We start from the raw sequence: 17,300 nt of genomic DNA on the forward strand, positions 1-17,300 counted from the left end.
GAGCCGCATTTCCTTGATTGAAAATTGCTAAAAGACTGTTTTACGTGGCTCGTTGGTCTAGGGTTATGATTCTCACCACATTCTAAATTTGAAGTTGGCACTAGTGTCAAGTCCACCCAGATGGTGGAAACCAGGCTATTTTGTTCACGCACAAAGTAGAGAATTGGTAATAGGCAATGAAGCCAATAAACTCTTTCTAATTTAATCCAGAAACTGAAGACTTTGTTCTCAGCAGTCGATTTGCATTTGAACCTATCTGGCCTTGGAAGGGTCCTGGAATCCCCTCAGTGAGAGATGGAGCTGCATTTCCTTGATTGAAAATTGCTAAAAGACGGTTTTACGTGGCTCGTTGGTCTAGGGGTATGATTCTCGCGCTTAGGTGCGAGAGGTCCCGGTTCAAATCCCGGACGAGCCCCGCGAGACAGAATCTGGTTGTCGCCACATTCTAAATTTGAAGTTGGCAGCGTTAGTGTCTAGTCCACCAGATGGTGGAAACCAGGCTTTTTGTTCACGACAAAGTAGAGTAGAAATTGGTAATAGGCAATGAGTTACCGCCACGACGGTATACCCTCTCGCTAGAAAGCTTATATGAGTTTATTAAGCCACAGTTACACACTAAGCTTTTTCATTACGATTCTGCTGTCACTTTTGACTGAAATATTCAAGTTCGAAATTTGGTAAAACGTTGGCATCAAAAGTAATCACAAAACTGAATCTGGCAGTGGAGCCATGGAGCCCTTACCAAACAAACTACTTGACTATTGCCTTTCAAGTCAGTGACAGATCGGAGCCGCATTTCCTTGATTGAAAATTGCTAAAAGACTGTTTTACGTGGCTCGTTGGTCTAGGGGTATGATTCTAAACACATTCTAAATTTGAAGTTGGCACTAGTGTCAAGTCCACCCAGATGGTGGAAACCAGGCTATTTTGTTCACGCAAGCGTAGTAGAATTTGGTAATAGGCGAATCAACCAATAAACTCTTTCTAATTTAATCCAGAAACTGAAGACGTTGTTCTCAGCAGTCGATTTGCATTTGAACCTATCTGGCCTTGGAAGGTCCTGGAATCCCCTCAGTGAGAGATGGGAGCTGCATTTCCTTGATTGAAAATTGCTAAAAGACTGTTTTACGTGGCTCGTTGGTCTAGGGTTATGATTCTCTCCACATTCTAAATTTGAAGTTGGCACTAGTGTTATGTCCACCCAGATGGTGGAAACCAGGCTTTTTTGTTCACGCACAAAGTAGAGAATTGGTAATAGGCAATGAAGTTGGCATTCACGCACAAAGTATCCCTCTCGCTAGAAAGCTTATATGAGTTTATTAAGTCACAGTTACACACTAAGCTTTTTCATTACGATTCTGCTGTCACTTTTGACTGAAATATTCAAGTTCGAAATTTGGTAAAACGTTGGCATCAAAAGTAATCACAAAACTGAATCTGGCAGTGGAGCCATGGAGCCCTTACCAAACAAACTACTTGACTATTGCCTTTCAAGTCAGTGACAGATCGGAGCCGCATTTCCTTGATTGAAAATTGCTAAAAGACTGTTTTACGTGGTCGCTGTGGTCTAGGGTTATGATTCTCTCCACATTCTAAATTTGAAGTTGGCACTAGTGTTATGTCCACCCAGATGGTGGAAAACCGGCTTTTTGTTCACGGCACAAGTAGTAGAGAGATTGGTAATAGGCAATGAAGTTGCGTTCACGCACGGTATCCCTCGCTAGAAAGCTTATATGAGTTTATTAAGTCACAGTTACACACTAAGCTTTTTCCACTACGATTCTGCTGTCACTTTTGACTGAAATATTCAACTTCGAAATTTGGTAAAACGTTGGCATCAAAATTAATCACAAAACTGAATCTGGCAGTGGAGCCATGGAGCCCTTACCAAACAAACTACTTGACTATTGCCTTTCAAGTCAGTGACAGATCGGAGCCGCATTTCCTTGATTGAAAATTGCTAAAAGACTGTTTTACGTGGCTCGTTGGTCTAGGGTTATGATTCTCTCCACATTCTAAATTTGAAGTTGGCACTAGTGTCATGTCCACCCAGATGGTGGAAACCAGGCTTTTTTGTTCACGCACAAAGTAGAGAATTGGTAATAGGCAATGAAGTTGGCGTTCACGCACGATGTATCCCTCTCGCTAGAAAGCTTATATGAGTTTATTAAGTCACAGTTACACACTAAGCTTTTTCATTACGATTCTGCTGTCACTTTTGACTGAAATATTCAAGTTCGAAATTTGGTAAAACGTTGGCATCAAAATTAATCACAAAACTGAATCTGGCAGTGGAGCCATGGAGCCCTTACCAAACAAACTACTTGACTATTGCCTTTCAAGTCAGTGACAGATCGGAGCCGCATTTCCTTGATTGAAAATTGCTAAAAGACTGTTTTACGTGGCTCGTTGGTCTAGGGTTATGATTCTCTCCACATTCTAAATTTGAAGTTGGCACTAGTGTCATGTCCACCCAGATGGTGGAAACCAGGCTTTTTTGTTCAGGCACAAAGTAGAGAATTAGTAATAGGCATTGAAGCCAATAAACTTTTTCTAATTTAATCCAGAAACTGAAGACTTTGTTCTCAGCAGTCGATTTGCATTTGAACCTATCTGGCCTTGGAAGGTCCTCGAATCCCGTCAGTAACAGATCGGAGCCACTTTTCCTTGATTGAAAATTGCTAAAAGACTATTTTACGTAGCTCGTTGGTCTAGGGTTATGATTCTCACCACATTCTAAATTTGAAGTTGGCACTAGTGTCAAGTCCACCCAGATGGTGGAAACCAGGCTATTTTGTTCACGCACAAAGTAGAGAATTGGTAATAGGCAATGAAGCCAATAAACTCTTTCTAATTTAATCCAGAAACTGAAGACTTTGTTCTCAGCAGTCGATTTGCATTTGAACCTATCTGGCCTTGGAAGGTCCTGGAATCCCCTCAGTGAGAGATGGGAGCTGCATTTCCTTGATTGAAAATTGCTAAAAGACGGTTTTACGTGGCTCGTTGGTCTAGGCGTATGATTCTCGCTTAGGGTGTGAGAGGTCCCGGGTTCAAATCCCGGACGAGCCCCAAGGACAGAATCTGGTTGTCGCCACATTCTAAATTTGAAGTTGGCACTAGTGTCTAGTCCACCAGATGGTGGAAACCAGGCTTTTTTGTTCACGCACAAAGTAGAGAATTGGTAATAGGCAATGAAGTTGGCATTCACGCACGAAGTATCCCTCTCGCTAGAAAGCTTATATGAGTTTATTAAGTCACAGTTACACACTAAGCTTTTTCATTACGATTCTGCTGTCACTTTTGACTGAAATATTCAAGTTCGAAATTTGGTAAAACGTTGGCATCAAAAGTAATCACAAAACTGAATCTGGCAGTGGAGCCATGGAGCCCTTACCAAACAAACTACTTGACTATTGCCTTTCAAGTCAGTGACAGATCGGAGCCGCATTTCCTTGATTGAAAATTGCTAAAAGACTGTTTTACGTGGCTCGTTGGTCTAGGGGTATGATTCTAAACACATTCTAAATTTGAAGTTGGCACTAGTGTCAAGTCCACCCAGATGGTGGAAACCAGGCTATTTTGTTCACGCACAAAGTAGAGAATTGGTAATAGGCAATGAATCCAATAAACTCTTTCTAATTTAATCCAGAAACTGAAGACGTTGTTCTCAGCAGTCGATTTGCATTTGAACCTATCTGGCCTTGGAAGGTCCTGGAATCCCCTCAGTGAGAGATGGGAGCTGCATTTCCTTGATTGAAAATTGCTAAAAGACTGTTTTACGTGGCTCGTTGGTCTAGGGGTATGATTCTCAACACATTCTAAATTTGAAGTTGGCACTAGTGTCAAGTCCACCCAGATGGTGGAAACCAGGCTATTTTGTTCACGCACAAAGTAGAGAATTGGTAATAGGCAATGAAGCCAATAAACTCTTTCTAATTTAATCCAGAAACTGAAGACTTTGTTCTCAGCAGTCGATTTGCATTTGAACCTATCTGGCCTTGGAAGGTCCTGGAATCCCTCAGTGAGAGATGGGAGCTGCATTTCCTTGATTGAAAATTGCTAAAAGAAAAGCGGTTTTACGTGGCTCGTTGGTCTAGGGGTTGATTCTCGCTTAGGGTGTGAGAGGTCCCGGTTCAAATCCCGGACGAGCCCCAAGGACAGAATCTGGTTGTCGCCACATTCTAAATTTGAAGTTGGCACTAGTGTCTAGTCCACCAGATGGTGGAAACCAGGCTTTTTGTTCACGCACAAGTAGAGAATTGGTAATAGGCAATGAAGTTACGTTCACGTACGGTATCCCTCTCTAGAAAGCTTATATGAGTTTATTAAGTCACAGTTACACACTAAGCTTTTTCATTACGATTCTGCTGTCACTTTTGACTGAAATATTCAAGTTCGAAATTTGGTAAAACGTTGGCATCAAAAGTAATCACAAAACTGAATCTGGCAGTGGAGCCATGGAGCCCTTACCAAACAAACTACTTGACTATTGCCTTTCAAGTCAGTGACAGATCGGAGCCGCATTTCCTTGATTGAAAATTGCTAAAAGACTGTTTTACGTGGCTCGTTGGTCTAGGGTTATGATTCTCTCCACATTCTAAATTTGAAGTTGGCACTAGTGTCATGTCCACCCAGATGGTGGAAACCAGGCTTTTTTGTTCACGCACAAAGTAGAGAATTGGTAATAGGCAATGAAGTTACGTTCACGCATCGATGTATCCCCTCTCGCAAAGCTTATATGAGTTTATTAAGTCACAGTTACACACTAAGCTTTTTCACGTTACTGCTGTCACTTTGACTGAAATATTCAAGTCAAATTTGGAAAACGTTGGCATCAAAATTAATCACAAAACTGAATCTGGCAGTGGAGCCATGGGGCCCTCCTACCAAACAAACTACTTGACTATTGCCTTCAAGTCAGTGACAGATCGGGCCACTTTTCCTTGATTGAAAATTGCTAAAAGACTATTTTACGTAGCGTCGTTTGGGGTTATGATTCTCACCACATTCTAAATTTGAAGTTGGCACTAGTGTCAAGTCCACCCAGATGGTGGAAACCAGGCTATTTTGTTCACGACAAAGTAGAGAATTGGTAATAGGCAATGAAGCCAATAAACGTTTTCTAATTTAATCCAGAAACTGAAGACTTTGTTCTCAGCAGTCGATTTGCATTTGAACCTATCTGGCCTTGGAAGGTCCTGGAATCCCCTCAGTGAGAGATCGGAGCTGCATTTCCTTGATTGAAAATTGCACAAGACTGTTTTACGTGCTCGCGTCTAGGGGTATGATTCTCGCTTAGGGTGCGAGAGGTCCCGGTTCAAACCCGGACGAGCCCCAAGGACAAAATCTGGTTATCACCATGTTCTAAATTTGAAGTTGGCACTAGTGTCATGTCCACCCAGATGGTGGAAACCAGGCTTTTTTGTTCACGCACAAAGTAGAGAATTGGTAATAGGCAATGAAGTTGGCGTTCACTCACAAAGAATCCCTCTCGCTAGAAAGCTTATATGAGTTTATTAAGTCACAGTTACACACTAATCTTTTTCATTACGATTCTGCTGTCACTTTTGACTGAAATATTCAAGTTAGAAATTTGGTAAAACGTTGGCATCAAAAGTAATCACAAAGCTGAATCTGGCAGTGCAGCCATGGATAGAGCCCTTGCCAAACAAACTACTTGACTATTACCTTTCAAGTCAGTGACAGATCGGAGCCGCATTTCCTTGATTGAAAATTGCTAAAAGACTGTTTTACGTGGCTCGTTGGTCTAGGGGTATGATTCTCACCACATTCTAAATTTGAAGTTGGCACTAGTGTCAAGTCCACCCAGATGGTGGAAACCAGGCTATTTTGTTCACGCACAAAGTAGAGAATTGGTAATAGGCAATGAAGCCAATAAACTTTTTCTAATTTAATCCAGAAACTGAAGACTTTGTTCTCAGCAGTCGATTTGCATTTGAACCTATCTGGCCTTGGAAAGCCCTGGAATCCCCTAACCCTTCTTGCAATTAAGATGAAATGCCAGGTAAGTAACGTGCAGCTGAGTCTAGGCGTATGATTCTCGCTAGAAAGCTTATATGAGTTTATTAAGTCACAGTTACACACTAAGCTTTTTCATTATGATTCTGCTGTCAGTTTTGACTGAAATATTGTTCGAAATTTGGTAAAACGCGGTATCAAAAGTAATCACAAAGCTGAATCTGGCAGTGGAGCCATGGATAGAGCCCTTGCCAAACAAACTACTTGACTATTGCCTTTCAAGTCAGTGACAGATCGGAGCCGCATTTCCTTGATTGAAAATTGCTAAAAGACTGTTTTACGTGGCTCGTTGGTCTAGGGGTATGATTCTCACCACATTCTAAATTTGAAGTTGGCACTAGTGTCAAGTCCACCCAGATGGTGGAAACCAGGCTATTTTGTTCACGCACAAAGTAGAGAATTGGTAATAGGCAATGAAGCCAATAAAGTTTTCCTAATTTAATCCAGAAACTGAAGACTTTGTTCTCAGCAGTCAATATGCATTTGAACCTATCTGGCCTTGGAAAGCCCTGGAATCCCCTAACCCTTCTTGCAATTAAGATCAAATGCCAGGTAAGTAACGTGCAGCTCAGTCTAGGCGTATGATTCTAGCTAGAAAGCTTATATGAGTTTATTAAGTCACAGTTACACACTAAGCTTTTTCATTAGGATTCTGCTGTCACTTTTGACTGAAATATTCAAGTTCGAAATTTGGTAAAACGTTGGCATCAAAAGTAATCACAAAGCTTAATCTGGCAGTGGAGCCATGGATAGAGCCCTTGCCAAACAAACTACTTGACTATTGCCTTTCAAGTCAGTGACAGATCGGAGCCGCATTTCCTTGATTGAAAATTACTAAAAGACTGTTTTACATGGCTCGTTGGTCTAGGGGTATGATTCTCACCACATTCTAAATTTGAAGTTGGCACTAGTGTCAAGTCCACCCAGAGGGTGGAAACCAGGCTATTTTGTTCACGCACAAAGTAGAGAATTGGTAATAGGCAATGAAGCCAATAAACTTTTTCTAATTTAATCCAGAAACTGAAGACTTTGTTCTCAGCAGTCGATTTGCATTTGAACCTATCTGGCCTTGGAACGTCCTGGAATCCGCTCAGTGACAGATCGGAGCTGCATTTCCTTGATTGAAAATTGCTAAAATACTGATTTATGTGGCTCGTTGGTCTAGGGGTATGATTCTCGCTTCGGGTGCGAGAGGTCCCGGGTTCAAATCCCGGACGAGCCCTAAGGACAAAATCTGGGTGTCACCACATTCTAAATTTGAAGTTGGCACTAGTGTCAAGTCCACCCAGATGGTGGAAACCAGGCTATTTTGTTCACGCACAAAGTAGAGAATTGGTAATAGGCAATGAAGCCAATAAACTTTTTCTAATTTAATCCAGAAACTGAAGACTTTGTTCTCAGCAGTCGATTTGCATTTGAACCTATCTGGCCATGGAAGGTCCTGGAATCCGCTCAGTGACAGATCGGAGCTGCATTTCCTTGATTGAAAATTGTTAAAAGAATGTTTTACGTGGCTCGTTGGTCTAGGGGTATGATTCTCGCTTAGGGTGCGAGAGGTCCTGAGTTCAAATCCCGGAAGAACCCCAAGGACAAGATCTGGTTATCACCATGTTCTAAATTTGAAGTTGGCACTAGTGTCATGTCCACCCAGATGGTGGAAACCAGGCTTTTTTGTTCACGCACAAAGTAGAGAATTGGTAATAGGCAATGAAGTTGGCGTTCACTCACAAAGTATCCCTCTCGCTAGAAAGCTTATATGAGTTTATTAAGTCACAGTTACACACTAAGCTTTTTCATTACGATTCTGCTGTCACTTTTGACTGAAATATTCAAGTTAGAAATTTGGTAAAACTTTGGCATCAAAAGTAATCACAAAACTGAATCTGGCAGTGCAGCCATGGATAGAGCCCTTGCCAAACAAACTACTTGACTATTACCTTTCAAGTCAGTGACAGATCGGAGCCGCATTTCCTTGATTGAAAATTGCTAAAAGACTGTTTTACGTGGCTCGTTGGTCTAGGGGTATGATTCTCACCACATTCTAAATTTGAAGTTGGCACTAGTGTCAAGTCCACCCAGATGGTGGAAACCAGGCTATTTGGTTCACGCACAAAGTAGAGAATTGGTAATAGGCAATGAAGCCAATAAACTTTTTCTAATTTAATCCAGAAACTGAAGACTTTGTTCTCAGCAGTCGATTTGCATTTGAACCTATCTGGCCTTGGAACGTCCTGGAATCCCCTCAGTGAGAGATCGGAGCTGCATTTCCTTGATTGAAAATTGCTAAAAGACTGTTTTACGCAACCCAGTCTCACGTCAGTTCGTGATGGCATTACGAAATTAAATCTATTAGAACGTGATACCCTCACGTTATTTTGAAGATTTATGTGTTGGGGTCACGTTTTTTATACTAATGTATTTCAATGAGAAGCATCTTACGTAATCACAGCACGAAACTTTCTGCCAGTCGGGCTGCAGCAGAGAAGCTGGATACAGCTTTGATATTATTGGTATTTTTAGCCCAATAAAAATAAATACATTTTAATCAACATTTATTCACCAGATCTTATCACGGTTTATATGTATTTCTTTTAATGTTATTATTTCGGTCTATTTCGGCCAGGGAAGCTGGATTGCTTTGTTGTTTATTGATATTTTTAAAACTATAACGCTACATCTTTCAACATGTATTTAGCTGTTATCATGGTATGCATTTCTTTATTTTAATAATATCAGGACCCCGACGCCAATCTTCTTTCAGCGGATCGATTGATAGCTCTCCTCCAGAGGGAACAGAACTGCGTTCATGGCAACGCTATGCTATGCATGGCAACGGTGTGTTATACTTAGCCACGGTCTGTTATCAAGAAAATAAAAGACCGTATTCTACATTAGAATTCAAGCAAGCCATGTAATAAATATAATATATATAATCAGTGGTTTTGTCACCAGCAACAACGTGTTGCTCAGTTATGTTCCAGTAAGTTATGCACCGTTTAAAAAAATCAGCTGAAGACTCCGGAAGTGACGTCGTAATTACCGCTCGGCGGGTAGAAAAGATAAAAATACATAATATTCGTAATATTGATGTTTTTGTCTAATGTTGTATTTGAGGAGTTAAACAATAAACATAGCAATAATAATAAAATACAGTTTCATGTATTTGTCTCATGTACTGTTTGCTCGGCCGGCCGGCCGGCGGCATCAGTCTGAAACAGAATGAAGCCCACTCACGGCAGACAGCAGAAACAGGAGCCGAACACGTCCTCCCACCCACACCGGAAGAACTGCAAGTGCTCAAGCTTTGTAACAGATTCTGGGCCGCGTCTATAGTGGGAGTTGTAGTTTTTAAATATATTGTTATATTTCTCATATGTAGAAGTTGGTAGTGTACAATTTTGGATACACCCTGGGTTTTTTTGGGATGGGAAACACACTGGTGTCATCAGATTTTAAAAATCGAATCGTTAAACAGGTGAAAATAGCTTATTACCATATTTGACAGTGCTTACAGTAGGTAAACTTTGGTGACCATATCTACATGATAGCTAAGGTCCAGAGCTTTTTTATGTGTGTTGCACCTTCTGTTGCTAAATGACATCAGCTGAAGACTGCTGAAGTGACGTAGTAATTACCGCTCGGCGGATAGAAAAGATTGCTGCACGTAAAAAATAAAACAAATTGCTGCATCGTGCGGTCGTGAGAATTTATACAATAAAAATGAAAAAATGTGTTGTTTGTTTTATGCTAAGCACTTTGATTTGCCTTGTCGCAGAAAAATACTAGGCCTATATAAACAAACTACAGTTGAGTGTTTAGAACTACAGCCTAATGGCTTGTTTGACTAATGGGCATTTGTTTTGACTTGTAGGCTATGTTGTGAAAAACAAAAAATAAAACTACTTACAAAGAGAAGCAGTTTTTATTTTATTTTCCATGCATAGTTATTTAAAAACGCAATTTTCTAAATTTGCAGTTGATGAATGTTAATAGCAAAGACTAAAGGGGAAAAAAAACATAAGGATATTTATGTGTGGGACTTAATTTGATTTAAATCACACTGTATTATTAGTAACAATTTATGGTAGGCCTATCATTAATTATTATATTCAGAAGATGATCCTGATATCAATCAGCGTGGTTACAGTACAGCTTGTAGCTATAAACTCAGCCTTTACTGAGACTACCTTTTCAAAATTAAGAAGGGGTAGTTTTAGGAAGCATTTTAAGCAGATTTTTGCTCACAGAGATGTATAGCTTTGTATGGGTACGTGTACACAAACGTGTTTTGGCATTTTTGGCACACTTCTACCTCAGCCTACTGCACACAAACACAAGTACTTTTGCATATTCTGCTAAAATAGAGACCAGAATGTGGTGCCAAACCAACAATCTCATTCAACCATTTCACAAAATGAGGAGTTGGTCGTGACATGGGTCAGAGGGTATCAGAGGTCATAAATGATGAACCAATCAATGGGCTCTGCTCCTACAGGCACCTTGGTGTGTATATGGACAACACCTTTGGCTGGAAGACCCGTGTTGAAAGTGTGTCTTATCATTTAGAGCAGACACTCACAGTGATTCAGATGGTTTATGTTATACAAGGCTGCATTACAGAGCATTTTAATATGTCAGCAATATCTAAAAACATCTCATTTAAAGCTTACTTGTAAGGGGACCCGAGAATATGGTCTGATCAATCTTTATTCTCCATGCCAAGTAGCTCTATCCTCTGACAGAAGAAATGGGTACCCTAATGTAAACTAAATAATTCTAAACTATAGCCCTAATTTGGACCTACCTCAATTCAAAGTTAAAATAATGTTGCTTTAGGCTGCAGGTAATAGCTTCATGATATGATGCATATGGTTGTGTGTTGCTCACTGTTTGTGAAAGATGAGCAATAGATTGTGGCTGTGTGATGTGCTTCAATCAGTTTTTTTATGTTTTTTTATCATAAGTATGTCATCTGTATGCTGATAAAACAATATGTCAAGTGTTATTTTTGAAGCATTTTAACTCAAGGCAAATATCCCTCTGGGGATAATAAAGTATTGCTTGCAAAATGGTCCCTATGATATGTGAAAATTAAAACCTTGTCGTAGGACTATAGCAAACACATCGTTGGAAAGGTCTCAACCTGGACAGTAACATATGTCAGTCTGAAGAGGATACATTATTCCTGCTTTGAAATATTGACCTCTGAACCTTGAACCCAGTACATCTTTGAAGGCTTGTCATTTAGCAACAGAAGGTGCTACACACATAAGACCAGCTGTTCTAGAAAGCTCTGGACCTCAGCTATCATGTAGATATGGTCACCAAAGTTTACCTACTGTAAGCACTGTCAAATATGGTAATAAGCTATTTTCACCTGTTTAACGATTCGATTTTTAAAATCTGATGACACCAGTGTGTTCCCCATCCCAAAAAAACCCAGGGTGTATCCAAAATTCTACACTACCAACTTCTACATATGAGAAATATGTCAATATCTTTAAAAACTACAACTCCCACTAGAGACACCCCCCCAGAATCTGTTACAAAGCGGGCGCGACTTGTTGTTCTGCGGGTGTTGGGAGGACCGTTGCGGCTCTGTTTTCGTCTGCCGTTAGTGGGCTTCATTCTGTTTCAGATTGATGGCCGCCCGCGGCTGTGCACAAACAGTACATGAGACAAATACATGAAACTGTATTTTATTATTTTGCTATGTTTATTGTTTAACTCCTCAAATACAACGTTAGACCAAAAACATCAATATTACGAATATTATGTATCTGTATCTTTTCTACCCACCGGAGTAATACCCACGTCACCCCGCATCGTCTTTCAGCTGTTTTTTTGGAGGCTACTAACTTTAGATACATAACTGCACACGTTGTTGCTGGTGACAAAACCACTGATTATATATATTATATTTATTACATGGCTTGCTTGAATTCAAATAAAGAATACGGTCTGTTATTTTCTTGATAACAGACCGTTGCTAAGTATAACACACCGTTACCATGCACGACGGTATAGACGTTGCATTCGTTTCCTCTCGGAGGAGAGCTATCAATCGATCCGCTGAAAGAAGATTGGCGTCGGGATCCTGATCACCCCGTCGTTGTTGTATTCGCTATAACAACGCTCTACATGATCCCTAACGTACATTGAAGCGATACAGGCGTTAAAGACCCGCTGATAGCTGTCTGATTCTGTGAATGAATGCCCACATTGCATCGTGGGACATCGGCTTTGAATGCGCCCAGCTCGCTCATATCGTAACCTACTGTTCTGTCTTATTTACTGTAATATTTACCGGTAATAAGACCGAAATAATATTATTAAAATAAAGAAATGCATACCATGATAACAGCTAAATACATGTTGAAAGATGTAGCGTTATAGTTTTAAAAATATCAATAAACAACAAAGCAATCCAGCTTCCCTGGCCGAAATAGACCGAAATAATAACATTAAAAGAAATACATATAAACCGTGATAAGATCTGGTGAATAAATGTTGATTAAAACAGCGGTTATTGGGATAAAAATACCAATAATATCACAGCTGTATCCAGCTTCTCTGCTGCAGCCCGACTGGCAGAAAGTTTCGTGCTGTGATTACGTAAGATGCTTCTCATTGAAATACATTAGTATAAAAAACGTGACCCCAACACGTAAATCTTCAAAATAACGTGAGGGTATCACGTTCTAATAGATTTAATTTCGTAATGCCATCACGAACTGACGTGGCTCGTTGGTCTAGGGGTATGATTCTCGCTTAGGGTGCGAGAGGTCCAGAATTCAAATCCTGGAAGAGCCCCAAGGATAAGATCTGGTTGTCACAACATTCTAAATTTGAAGTTGGCACTAGTGTCTAGTCCACCCAGATGGTGGAAACCAGGCTTTCTTGTTCAGGCACAAAGTAGAGAATTGGTAATAGGCAATGAAGCCAATAAACTTTTTCTAATTTAATCCAGAATCTGAAGACTTTGTTCTCAGCAGTCGATTTGCATTTGAACCTATCTGGCCTTGGAAGGTCCTCGAATCCCCTCAGTGACAGATCGGAGCCGCTTTTCCTTGATTGAAAATTGCTAAAAGACTTTTTTGCGTGGCTCGATGGTCTAGGGGTATGATTCTCGCTTAGGGTGCGAGAGGTCCCGGGTGCAAATCCTGGACGATCCCCAACGACAACATCTGGTTATCACCATATTCTAAATTTGAAGTTGGCACTAGTGTCTAGTCCACCCAGATGGTGGAAACCAGGCTTTTTTGTTCACGCACAAAGTAGAGAATTGGAAATAGGCAATGAAGTTGGCGTTCATGCACGAAGCATCCCTCTCGCTAGAAAACTTATATGAGTTTATTAAGTCACAGTTACACACTAAGCTTTTTAATTACGATTCTGCTGTCACTTTTGACTGAAATATTCAAGTTCGAAATTTGGTAAAACGTTGGCATCAAAAGTAATCACAAAGCTGAATCTGGCAGTGGAGCCATGGAGCCCTTACCAAACAAACTACTTGACTATTGCCTTTCAAGTCAGTGACAGATCGGAGCCGCATTTCCTTGATTGAAAATTGCTAAAAGACTGTTTCACGTGGCTCGTTGGTCTGGGGGTATGATTCTCACCACATTCTAAATTTGAAGTTGGCACTAGTGTCAAGTCCACCCAGATGGTGGAAACCAGGCTATTTTGTTCACGCACAAAGTAGAGAATTGGTAATAGGCAATGAAGCCAATAAACTTTTTCTAATTTAATCCAAAAACTGAAGACTTTGTTCTCAGCAGTCGATTTGCATTTGAACCTATCTGGCCTTGGAAGGTCCTCGAATCCCCTCAGTGACAGATCGGAGCTGCTTTTCCTTGATTGAAAATTGCTAAAAGACTCTTTTACGTGGCTCGTTGGTCTAGGGGTATGATTCTCACCACATTCTAAATTTGAAGTTGGCACTAGTGTCAAGTCCACCCAGATGGTGGAAACCAGGCTTTTTTGTTCACGCACAAAGTAGAGAATTGGTAATAGGCAATGAAGCCGATAAACTTTTTCTAATTTAATCCAGAAACTGAAGACTTTGTTCTCAGCAGTCGATTTGCATTTGAACCTATCTGGCCATGAAAGGCCCTGGAATCCCCTAACCCTTCTTGCAATTGAGATGAAATGCCAGGTAAGTAACGTGCAGCTGAGTATAGTGTAGGGAAATGGTCCTTGTGCTGGAATCTTTTATTTATAAGCTTTTCTAAAGTCATCGGGTTCTTACCAAATCCTTCATTTTCTGCTACTGCGGCTCTGGCCTTCGGGTCTCTCTGACCCATACCTTATTCCATGGTATTTCTCTGCTACCGCGGCTCTGGCCTTTGGGACTCTGTGATCCATATGGTATTCAATAGTATTTCTCTGCTACCGTGGCTCTGGCCTTCAGGTCTCTCTGACCCATACGGTATTCAGTGGTATTTCTCTGCTACCGCAGCTCTGGCCTTCGGGTCTCTCTGACCCATACCTTATTCAATGGTATTTCTCTGCTACCGCGGCTCTGGCCTTCGGGTCTCTGTGACCCATACCTTATTCCGTGGTATTTCTCTGCTACAGCGGCTCTGGCCTTCGGGTCTCTGTGACCCATACCTTATTCCGTGGTATTTTTTGCTATCGCGGCTCTGGCCTTCGGGTCTCTGTGACCCATACCTTATTCAGTGGTATTTTCTGCTACCGCGGCTCTGGCCTTCGGGTCTCTGTGACCCATACCTTATTCAATGGTATTTCTCTGCTACCGTGGCTCTGGCCTTCGGGTCTCTCTGACCCATACCTTATTCCGTGGTATTTTCTGCTACCGCGGCTCTGGCCTTCGGGTCTCTGTGACCCATACGGTATTCAGTGGTATTTCTCTGCTACAGCGGATCTGGCCTTCGGGTCTCTCTGACCCATACCTTATTCCGTGGTATTTTTCTGCTACCGCGGCTCTGGCCTTCGGGTCTCTTTGACCCATACCTTATTCCGTGGTATTTTCTGCTACCGCGGATCTGGCCTTCGTACCCATACCTTATTCCGTGGTATTTTCTGCTACCGCGGATCTGGCCTTCGGGTCTCTCTGACCCAGACCTTATTCCGTGGTATTTTCTGCTACCGCGGCTCTGGCCTTCGGGTCTCTCTGACCCATACCTTATTCCGTGGTATTTCTCTGCTACCGCGGCTCTGGCCTTCGGGTCTCTGTGACCCATACCTTATTCCGTGGTATTTTCTGCTACCGCGGCTCTGGCCTTCGGGTCTCTCTGACCCATACGTTATTCAGTGGTATTTCTCTGCTACCGCGGCTCTGACCTTCGGGTCTCTCTGACCCATACGTTATTCAATGGTATTTCTCTGCTACCGCGGCTCTGGCCTTCGGGTCTCTCTGACCCAACCTTTATTCAATGGTATTTCTCTGCTACCGCGGCTGCGCCTTCGGTCTCTCTGACCCATACTTATTCCGTGGTGTATTTCTTGCTACGCGGCTCTGGCCTGTCTCTGTTACCCATACGTTATTCAATGGTATTTTCGCTGCTACCACGCGGCTCTGGCCTTCGGTCTCTTGACCCATACCTTATTCCGTGGTATTTTCTGCTACCGCGATCTGGCCTTCGGTCTCTCTGACCCATACCTTATTCCGTGGTATTTTCTGCCGACGGCTCTGGCCTTCGGGTCTCTCTGACCCATACCTTATTCCAATGGTATTTCTTGCTACCGCGGCTCTGGCTCCCGGTTTCTTTGACCCATACCTTATTCCGTTGTTTTTTCTGCTACCGCGGCTCTGGCCTTCGGTCTCTGCGACCCATACCTTATTCCGTGGTATTTTCTGCTACCGCGGCTCTGGCCTTCGGTTTTCCTCGACCCATACGTTATTCAATGGTATTTCTGCACTGCGCGCTCTGGCCTTCTTCTGCCCTTACCTTATTCCAGTGGTATTTCTCTGCTACGCGGCTCTGGCCTTCGGTCTCTCTGACCCATACCGTATTCAGTGGTATTTCTCTGCTACAGCGGCTGTGGCCTTGGGTCTCTCTGACCCATACCGTATTCCGTGGTATTTTCTCTGCTACCGCGGCTCTGGCCGGTCTCTCTGACCCATACGTTATTCAGTGGTATTTCTCTGCTACCGCGGCTCTGGCCGGGTCTCTTGACCCATACCTTGTGGTTTTTTTCTGCTACCGCGGCTCTGGCCTTCGGTCTCTGTGACCCATACCTTATTCCGTGGTATTTTCTGCTACCCGGATCTGGCCTTCGGTCTCTGCGACCCGCCTTATTCCATGGTATTTTCTGCTACCGCGGCTCTGGCCTTCGGTCTCTGACCCATACCTTATTCGTGGTATTTCTCTGCTACGCGGCTCTGGCTCGGTCTCTGTGACCACCTGTTATTCAATGGTATTTCTGGGCTCTGGCCTTTGGGATCCATATCGTATTAATGGTATTTCTCTGCTACCGGGCTCTGGCCTTCGGTCTCTCTGACCTATACGTTATTCAGTGGTATTTCTCTGCTACCGGCGCTCTGGCCTCGGGCTGATCATACCTTATTCAGTGGTATTTCTCTACTACGCGGTCTGGCCTCGGTTCTCTGTGACCCATACCTTATTCCGTGGTATTTCTCTGCTACGGCTGGGCCCGGTTCTCTGTGATTGCTATTCCGTGGTATTTCTCGCTACGGCGTCTGGTTCGGGTCTGTGACCCCCTTTTCAATTGTATTTTCTGCTACGCGCGCTCTGGCCTTCGGTCTCTGTGACTATCTTATTCAATGGTATTTCTCTGCTACGGGCTCTGGAGCTCTGTGATCCATACGTTATTCAATGGTATTTCTCTGCTACGGCGGCTCTGGCCTCGGTCTCTGCCAACCCATACCTTTATTCAATGGTATTTCTCTGCTACGGGGCTCTGGCCTTGGTCTGATCCATACGTTATTCAGGTATTTGTCTACGGCTCTGACCCATTATTCCGTGGTATTTTCTGCTACCGCGGATCTGGCCGCGGTCTCTGACCCATACCTTATTCCGTGGTATTTTCTGCTACGGCGATCTGGCCTTCGGGTCTCGGACCCATACCTTATTCAATGGTATTTCTCTGCTACGCGGCTCTGGCCCGGTCTCTGTGACCACACCTTATTCCGTGGTATTTTCTGCTACCGGCTCTGGCCTTCGGTCTCTGACTCAACTTATTCCGTGGTATTTTCTGCTACAGGGCTCTGGCCTTCTTGGGTTACCCATATACCTTATTCCGTTGGATTTTCTGCTACCGCGCTCTGGCCTTTG

The 17,300-nt window shown here is 42.6% G+C and overlaps 2 non-coding genes across 2 annotated transcripts; both read left to right on the plus strand.

Moving 5' to 3' along the window:
- Positions 1-2,997: 2,997 nt before the first annotated feature.
- Positions 2,998-3,069, plus strand: trnap-agg. The gene has a single exon. It is a non-coding gene; the product is annotated as a tRNA-Pro (tRNA).
- Positions 3,070-7,189: 4,120 nt separating this feature from the next.
- trnap-cgg lies at positions 7,190-7,261 on the plus strand. The gene has a single exon. It is a non-coding gene; the product is annotated as a tRNA-Pro (tRNA).
- Positions 7,262-17,300: the final 10,039 nt, after the last annotated feature.

This window comes from Perca fluviatilis, unplaced genomic scaffold, assembly GCF_010015445.1.
Source record: "Perca fluviatilis unplaced genomic scaffold, GENO_Pfluv_1.0 PFLUV_unplaced_scaf_26, whole genome shotgun sequence".
Classification (NCBI taxonomy): Eukaryota; Metazoa; Chordata; class Actinopteri; order Perciformes; family Percidae; genus Perca; species Perca fluviatilis.